Raw genomic sequence first — 10,778 nt, forward strand, 5'->3', positions numbered from 1 at the left:
GCTCAGCAGACAGTATCACACAGGTTAGGATTAGATACAGCTCAGCAGACATTATCACACAGGATAGGATTAGATACACGGCTCAGCAGATAGTATCACACAGGAGAGGGTTAGATACACGGCTCAGCAGACAGTATCACACAGGATAGGATTAGATACACGGTTCAGCAGACAGTATCACACAGGATAGGATTAGATACACAGCTCAGCAGACAGTATCACACAGGATAGGATTAGATACATGGCTTGGCAGACAGTATCACACAGGATAGGATTAGATACACAGCTCAGCAGACAGTGTCACACAGGGTAGGATTAGATACACAGCTCAGCAGACAGTATCACACAGGATAGGATTAGATACATGGCTTGGCAGACAGTATCACACAGGACAGGATTAGATACACAGCTCAGCAGACAGTATCACACAGGATAGGATTAGATACATGGCTTGGCAGACAGTATCACACAGGACAGGATTAGATACACAGCTCAGCAGACAGTATCACACAGGATAGGATTAGATACACAGCTCAGCAGACAGTATCACACAGGATAGGATTAGATACACAGCTCAGCAGACAGTATCACACAGGACAGGATTAGATACACAGCTCAGCAGACAGTGTCACACAGGAGAGGATTAGATACATGGATCAGCAGACAGTATCACACAGGATAGGATTAGATACACGGCTCAGCAGACAGTATCACACAGGAGAGGATTAGATACACAGCTCAGCAGACAGTATCACACAGGAGAGGATTAGATACACAGCTCAGCAGACAGTATCACACAGGAGAGGATTAGATACATGGATCAGCAGACAGTATCACACAGGAGAGGATTAGATACACAGCTCAGCAGACAGTATCACACAGGAGAGGATTAGATACATGGATCAGCAGACAGTATCACACAGGAGAGGATTAGATACACGTCTCAGCAGACAGTATCACACAGGAGAGGATTAGATACACAGCTCAGCAGACAGTATCACACAGCATAGGATTAGATACACGGCTCAGCAGACAGTATCACACAGGATAGGATTAGATACACAGCTCAGCAGACAGTGTCACACAGGAGAGGATTAGATACACAGCTCAGCAGACAGTATCACACAGGAGAGGATTAGATACACAGCTCAGCAGACAGTATCACACAGGATAGGATTAGATACATGGCTCAGCAGACAGTATCACACAGGAGAGGATTAGATACATGGATCAGCAGACACTATCACACAGGAGAGGATTAGATACACGTCTCAGCAGACAGTATCACACGTGAGAGGATTAGATACACGGCTCAGCAGACAGTATCACACAGCATAGGATTAGATACACGGCTCAGCACACAGTATCACACAGGATAGGATTAGATACATGGCTCAGCAGACGGTATCACACAGGATAGGATTAGATACACGGCTCAGCAGACAGTATCACACAGGATAGGATTAGATACACGGCTCAGCAGACAGTATCACACAGGATGGGATTAGATACACAGCTCAGCATACAGTATCACACAGGATACGATTAGATACACAGCTCAGCAGACAGTATCACACAGGACAGGATTAGATACAGCGGTCAGCAGACGGTATCACTCAGGATAGGATTAGATACACGGGTCAGCAGACGGTATCACACAGGATAGGATTAGATACATGGATCAGCAGACACTATCACACAGGATAGGATTAGATACATGGATCAGCAGACACTATCACACAGGAGAGGATTAGATACACGGCTCAGCAGACAGTATCACACAGGATAGGATTAGATACACGGCTCAGCAGACAGTATCACACAGCATAGGATTAGATACACGGCTCAGCAGACAGTATCACACAGGAGAGGATTAGATACACGGCTCAGCAGACAGTATCACACGTGAGAGGATTAGATACACGGCTCAGCAGACAGTATCACACAGGAGAGGATTAGATATACGGCTCAGCAGACAGTATCACACAGCATAGGATTAGATACACGGCTCAGCAGACAGTATCACACAGGAGAGGATTAGATACACGGCTCAGCAGACAGTATCACACAGGAGAGGATTAGATACACGGCTCAGCAGACAGTATCACACGTGAGAGGATTAGATACACGGCTCAGCAGACAGTATCACACAGCATAGGATTAGATACACGGCTCAGCAGACAGTATCACACGTGAGAGGATTAGATATACGGCTCAGCAGACAGTATTACACAGCATAGGATTAGATACACGGCTCAGCAGACAGTATCACACAGGAGAGGATTAGATACACGGCTCAGCAGACAGTATCACACAGGAGAGGATTAGATACACGGCTCAGCAGACAGTATCACACGTGAGAGGATTAGATACACGGCTCAGCAGACAGTATCACACAGCATAGGATTAGATACACGGCTCAGCAGACAGTATCACACGTGAGAGGATTAGATACACGGCTCAGCAGACAGTATCACACAGCATAGGATTAGATACACGGCTCAGCAGACAGTATTACACAGGATAGGATTAGATACACGGCTCAGCAGACGGTATCACACAGGATAGGATTAGATACATGGCTCAGCAGACAGTATCACACAGGATAGGATTAGATACACAGCTCAGCAGACAGTATCACACAGGATAGGATTAGATACACGGCTCAGCAGACAGTATCACACAGCATAGGATTAGATACACGGCTCAGCAGACAGTATCACACAGGAGAGGGTTAGATACACAGTTCAGCAGACAGTGTCACACAGGATAGGAATAGATACACGGCTCAGCAGACAGTATCACACAGGTTAGGATTAGATACACGGCTCAGCAGACGGTATCACAAAGGATAGGATTAGATACACGGCTCAGCAGACAGTGTCACACAGGATAGGATTAGATACATGGATCAGCAGACACTATCACACAGGAGAGGATTAGATACATGGATCAGCAGACAGTATCACACAGGAGAGGATTAGATACACAGCTCAGCAGACAGTATCACACAGGAGAGGATTAGATACACAGCTCAGCAGACAGTGTCACACAGGGTAGGATTAGATACACGGCTCAGCAGACAGTGTCACACAGGGTAGGATTAGTTACACGGCTCAGCAGACAGTATCACACAGCATAGGATTAGATACACAGCTCAGCAGACAGTGTCACACAGGGTAGGATTAGATACAGCTCAGCAGACAGTATCACACAGGATAGGATTAGAAACATGGATCAGCAGACAGTATCACACAGGATAGGATTAGATACACGGCTCAACAGACACTATCACACAGGAGAGGATTAGATACACAGCTCAGCAGACAGTATCACACAGGATAGGATTAGATACATGGCTCAGCAGACAGTATCACACAGGAGAGGATTAGATACACGTCTCAGCAGACAGTATCACACGTGAGAGGATTAGATACACGGCTCAGCAGACAGTATCACACAGCATAGGATTAGATACACGGCTCAGCACACAGTATCACACAGGATAGGATTAGATACACGGCTCAGCAGACGGTATCACACAGGATAGGATTAGATACACGGCTCAGCAGACAGTATCTCACAGGACAGGATTAGATACAGCGGTCAGCAGACGGTATCACTCAGGATAGGATTAGATACACGGGTCAGCAGACGGTATCACACAGGATAGGATTAGATACATGGCTCAGCAGACAGTATCACACAGGATAGGATTAGATACACAGCTCAGCAGACAGTATCACACAGAATAGGATTAGATACACGGCTCAGCAGACAGTATCACACAGGATAGAATTAGATGCACAGCTCAGCAGAAAGTATCACACAGGATACGATTAGATACACGGCTCAGCAGACAGTATCACACAGGAGAGGATTAGATACACGGCTCAGCAGACAGTATCACATAGGATAGGATTAGATACACGGCTCAGCAGACGGTATCACACAGGAGAGGATTAGATACACGGCTCAGCAGAGAGTATCACACAGGATAGGATTAGATACAAGGCTCAGCAGACAGTATCACACAGGATAGGATTAGATACACAGCTCTGCAGACAGTATCACACAGGATAGGATTAGATACACGGCTCAGCAGAGAGTATCACACAGGATAGGATTAGATACAAGGCTCAGCAGACAGTATCACACAGGATAGGATTAGATACACAGCTCTGCAGACAGTATCACACAGGATAGGATTAGATACACGGCTCAGCAGACGGTATCACACAGGATAGGATTAGATCCACTGCTCAGCCGACGGTATCACACAGGATAGAATTAGATACACGGCTCAGCACACAGTATCACACAGGAGAGGATTAGATACACAGCTCAGCAAACATTATAACACAGGAGAGGATTAGATACACAGCTCAGCAGACAGTATCACACAGGATAGGATTAGATACACGGCTCAGCAGATAGTATCACACAGCATAGGATTATATACACGGCTCAGCAGACAGTATCACACAGGAGAGGATTAGATACACAGCTCAGCACACAGTATCACACAGAATAGGATTAGATACACAGTTCAGCAGACAGTATCACACAGGATAGGATTAGATACACGGCACAGCAGACGGTATCACACTGGATAGGATTAGATACACGGCTCAGCAGACGGTATCACACAGGATAGGATTAGATACACGGCTCAGCAGACAGTATCACACAGGACAGGATTAGATACATGGCTCAGAAGACCGTATCACACAGGAGAGGGTTAGATACACAGCTCAGCAGACAGTATCACACAGGATAGGATTAGATACACGGCTCAGCAGACAGTATCACACAGGAGAGGGTTAGACACACGGCTCAGCAGACAGTATCACACAGGATAGGATTAGATACACGGCTCAGCAGACGGTATCACACTGGATAGGATTAGATACACGGCTCAGCAGACAGTATCACACAGGATAGGATTAGATACACGGCTCAGCAGACAGTATCACACAGGATAGGATTAGAAACACGGCTCAGCAGACAGTATCACACAGGATAGGATTAGATACCCGGCTCAGCACACAGTATCACACAGTATAGGATTAGATACACGGCTCAGCAGACAGTATCACATAGGATAGGATTAGAAACACAGCTCAGCAGACGGTATCACACAGGATAGGATTAGATACCCGGCTCAGCAGACGGTATCACACAGGATAGGATTAGATACACTGCTCAGCACACAGTATCACACAGTATAGGATTAGATACACCGCTCAGCACACAGTATCACACAGTATAGGATTAGATACACAGCTCAGCAGACAGTATCACACAGGATAGGATTAGATACACTGCTCAGCAGACAGTATCACACAGGATAGGATTAGATACATGGCTCAGCAGACAGTATCACACAGGATAGGATTAGATACACGGCTCAGCAGACGGTATCACACAGGAAAGGATTAGATACACTGCTCAGCAGACAGTATCACACAGGATAGGATTAGATACACGGCTCAGCAGACAGTATCACACAGGATAGGATTAGATACACGGCTCAGCAGACAGTATCACACAGGAGAGGATTAGATACACGGCTCAGCAGACAGTATCACACAGGATAAGATTAGATACACGGCTCAGCAGACAGTATCACACAGGACAAGATTAGGTACACGGCTCAGCAGACAGTATCACACAGGATAAGATTAGATACACGGTTCAGCAGACAGTATCACACAGGAGAGGGTTAGATACACGGCTCAGCAGACAGTATCACACAGGAGAGGGTTAGATACACGGCTCAGCAGTCAGTATCACACAGGATAGGATTAGATACACGGCTCAGCAGACAGTATCACACAGGATAGGATTAGATACATGGCTCAGCAGACAGTATCACACAGGATAGGATTAGATACACAGCTCAGCAGAGAGTATCACACAGGATAGGATTAGATACACGGCTCACCAGACAGTATCACACAGGATAGGATTAGATACACGGCTCAGCAGAGAGTATCACACAGGATAGGATTAGATACACAGCTCAGCAGACAGTATCACACAGGATAGGATTAGATACACGGCTCACCAGACAGTATCACACAGGATAGGATTAGATACACGGCTCAGCAGACAGTATCACACAGGATAGGATTAGATACACGGCTCAGCAGAGAGTATCACACAGGATAGGATTAGATACACGGCTCACCAGACAGTATCACACAGGATAGGATTAGATACACGGCTCAGCAGACAGTATCACACAGGATAGGATTAGATACACGGCTCAGCAGATAGTATCACACAGCATAGGATTAGATACACGGCTCACCAGACAGTATCACACAGGATAGGATTAGATACACGGCTCAGCAGATAGTATCACACAGGAGAGGATTAGATACACGGCTCAGCAAACATTATAACACAGGAGAGGATTAGATACACAGCTCAGCAGACAGTATCACACAGGATAGGATTAGATACACGGCTCAGCAGACGGTATCACACAGGATAGCATTAGACACACGGCTCAGCAGACGGTATCACACATGATAGGATTAGATACACGGCTCAGCAGATAGTATCACACAGCATAGGATTAGATACACGGCTCAGCAGAAAGTATCACACAGCATAGGATTAAATACATGGCTCAGCAGACAGTATCACACAGGAGAGGATTAGATACACAGCTCAGCACACAGTATCACACAGAATAGGATTAGATACACGGCTCAGCAGACAGTATCACACAGGATAGGATTAGATACACGGCTCAGCAGACGGTATCACACAGGATAGGATTAGATACATGGCTCAGAAGACGGTATCACAAAGGACAGGATTAGATACACGGCTCAGCAGACAGTATCACACAGGAGAGGGTTAGATACAAAGCTCAGCAGACAGTATCACACAGGATAGGATTAGATACACGGCTCATCAGACAGTATCACACAGGATAGGATTAGATACACGGCTCAGCAGACAGTATCACACAGGATAGGATTAGATACACGGCTCATCAGACAGTATCACACAGGATAGGATTAGATACACGGCTCATCAGACAGTATCACACAGAATAGGATTAGATACACGGCACAGCAGACGGTATCACACTGGATAGGATTAGATACACGGCTCTGCAGACGGTATCACACAGGATAGGATTAGATACATGGCTCAGAAGACAGTATCACAAAGGACAGGATTAGATACACGGCTCAGCAGACAGTATCACACAGGATAGGATTAGATACACAGCTCAGCAGACAGTATCACACAGCATAGGATTAGATACACGGCTCAGCAGACAGTATCACACAGGAGAGGGTTAGATACACAGTTCAGCAGACAGTATCACACAGGATAGGATTAGATACACGGCTCAGCAGACAGTATCACACAGGTTAGGATTAGATACACGGCTCAGCAGACAGTATCACACAGCATAGGATTAGATACACGGCTCAGCAGACAGTATCACACAGGAGAGGGTTAGATACACAGTTCAGCAGACAGTATCACACAGGAGAGGATTAGATACACGGCTCAGCAGACAGTATCACACAGGATAGGATTAGATACACGGCTCAGCAGACAGTATCACACAGGTTAGGATTAGATACAGCTCAGCAGACATTATCACACAGGATATGATTAGATACACGGCTCAGCAGATAGTATCACACAGGAGAGGGTTAGATACACGGCTCAGCAGACAGTATCACACAGGATAGGATTAGATACACGGTTCAGCAGACAGTATCACACAGGATAGGATTAGATACACAGCTCAGCAGACAGTATCACACAGGATAGGATTAGATACATGGCTTGGCAGACAGTATCACACAGGATAGGATTAGATACACAGCTCAGCAGACAGTGTCACACAGGGTAGGATTAGATACACTGCTCAGCAGACAGTATCACACAGGATAGCATTAGATACAGCTCAGCAGACAGTATCACACAGGATAGGATTAGATACACAGCTCAGCAGACAGTGTCACACAGGATAGGATTAGATACATGGATCAGCAGACACTATCACACAGGAGAGGATTAGATACATGGATCAGCAGACAGTATCACACAGGATAGGATTAGATACACGGCTCAGCAGACAGTATCACACAGGAGAGGATTAGATACACAGCTCAGCAGACAGTATCACACAGGAGAGGATTAGATACATGGATCAGCAGACAGTATCACACAGGAGAGGATTAGATACACAGCTCAGCAGACAGTATCACACAGGAGAGGATTAGATACATGGATCAGCAGACAGTATCACACAGGAGAGGATTAGATACACGTCTCAGCAGACAGTATCACACAGGAGAGGATTAGATACACAGCTCAGCAGACAGTATCACACAGCATAGGATTAGATACACGGCTCAGCAGACAGTATCACACAGGATAGGATTAGATACACAGCTCAGCAGACAGTGTCACACAGGAGAGGATTAGATACACAGCTCAGCAGACAGTATCACACAGGAGAGGATTAGATACACAGCTCAGCAGACAGTATCACACAGGATAGGATTAGATACATGGCTCAGCAGACAGTATCACACAGGAGAGGATTAGATACATGGATCAGCAGACACTATCACACAGGAGAGGATTAGATACACGTCTCAGCAGACAGTATCACACGTGAGAGGATTAGATACACGGCTCAGCAGACAGTATCACACAGCATAGGATTAGATACACGGCTCAGCACACAGTATCACACAGGATAGGATTAGATACATGGCTCAGCAGACGGTATCACACAGGATAGGATTAGATACACGGCTCAGCAGACAGTATCACACAGGATAGGATTAGATACACGGCTCAGCAGACAGTATCACACAGGATGGGATTAGATACACAGCTCAGCATACAGTATCACACAGGATACGATTAGATACACAGCTCAGCAGACAGTATCACACAGGACAGGATTAGATACAGCGGTCAGCAGACGGTATCACTCAGGATAGGATTAGATACACGGGTCAGCAGACGGTATCACACAGGATAGGATTAGATACACGGCTCAGCAGACGGTATCACACAGGTTAGGATTAGATACACGGCTCAGCAGACAGTATCACACAGCATAGGATTAGATACACGGCTCAGCAGACAGTATCACACAGGAGAGGGTTAGATACACGGTTCAGCAGACAGTATCACACAGGAGAGGATTAGATACACGGCTCAGCAGACAGTATCACACAGGATAGGATTAGATACACGGCTCAGCAGACAGTATCACACAGGTTAGGATTAGATACAGCTCAGCAGACATTATCACACAGGATAGGATTAGATACACGGCTCAGCAGATAGTATCACACAGGAGAGGGTTAGATACACGGCTCAGCAGACAGTATCACACAGGATAGGATTAGATACACGGTTCAGCAGACAGTATCACACAGGATAGGATTAGATACACAGCTCAGCAGACAGTATCACACAGGATAGGATTAGATACATGGCTTGGCAGACAGTATCACACAGGATAGGATTAGATACACAGCTCAGCAGACAGTGTCACACAGGGTAGGATTAGATACACAGCTCAGCAGACAGTATCACACAGGATAGGATTAGATACATGGCTTGGCAGACAGTATCACACAGGACAGGATTAGATACACAGCTCAGCAGACAGTATCACACAGGATAGGATTAGATACATGGCTTGGCAGACAGTATCACACAGGACAGGATTAGATACACAGCTCAGCAGACAGTATCACACAGGATAGGATTAGATACACAGCTCAGCAGACAGTATCACACAGGATAGGATTAGATACACAGCTCAGCAGACAGTATCACACAGGACAGGATTAGATACACAGCTCAGCAGACAGTGTCACACAGGAGAGGATTAGATACATGGATCAGCAGACAGTATCACACAGGATAGGATTAGATACACGGCTCAGCAGACAGTATCACACAGGAGAGGATTAGATACACAGCTCAGCAGACAGTATCACACAGGAGAGGATTAGATACACAGCTCAGCAGACAGTATCACACAGGAGAGGATTAGATACATGGATCAGCAGACAGTATCACACAGGAGAGGATTAGATACACAGCTCAGCAGACAGTATCACACAGGAGAGGATTAGATACATGGATCAGCAGACAGTATCACACAGGAGAGGATTAGATACACGTCTCAGCAGACAGTATCACACAGGAGAGGATTAGATACACAGCTCAGCAGACAGTATCACACAGCATAGGATTAGATACACGGCTCAGCAGACAGTATCACACAGGATAGGATTAGATACACAGCTCAGCAGACAGTGTCACACAGGAGAGGATTAGATACACAGCTCAGCAGACAGTATCACACAGGAGAGGATTAGATACACAGCTCAGCAGACAGTATCACACAGGATAGGATTAGATACATGGCTCAGCAGACAGTATCACACAGGAGAGGATTAGATACATGGATCAGCAGACACTATCACACAGGAGAGGATTAGATACACGTCTCAGCAGACAGTATCACACGTGAGAGGATTAGATACACGGCTCAGCAGACAGTATCACACAGCATAGGATTAGATACACGGCTCAGCACACAGTATCACACAGGATAGGATTAGATACATGGCTCAGCAGACGGTATCACACAGGATAGGATTAGATACACGGCTCAGCAGACAGTATCACACAGGATAGGATTAGATACACGGCTCAGCAGACAGTATCACACAGGATGGGATTAGATACACAGCTCA

The sequence above is a fragment of the Phyllobates terribilis genome, unplaced genomic scaffold (assembly GCF_046119375.1).
Source record: "Phyllobates terribilis strain yellow unplaced genomic scaffold, ASM4611937v1 Scaffold_525__1_contigs__length_1214945, whole genome shotgun sequence".
NCBI classification, from domain to species: Eukaryota; Metazoa; Chordata; class Amphibia; order Anura; family Dendrobatidae; genus Phyllobates; species Phyllobates terribilis.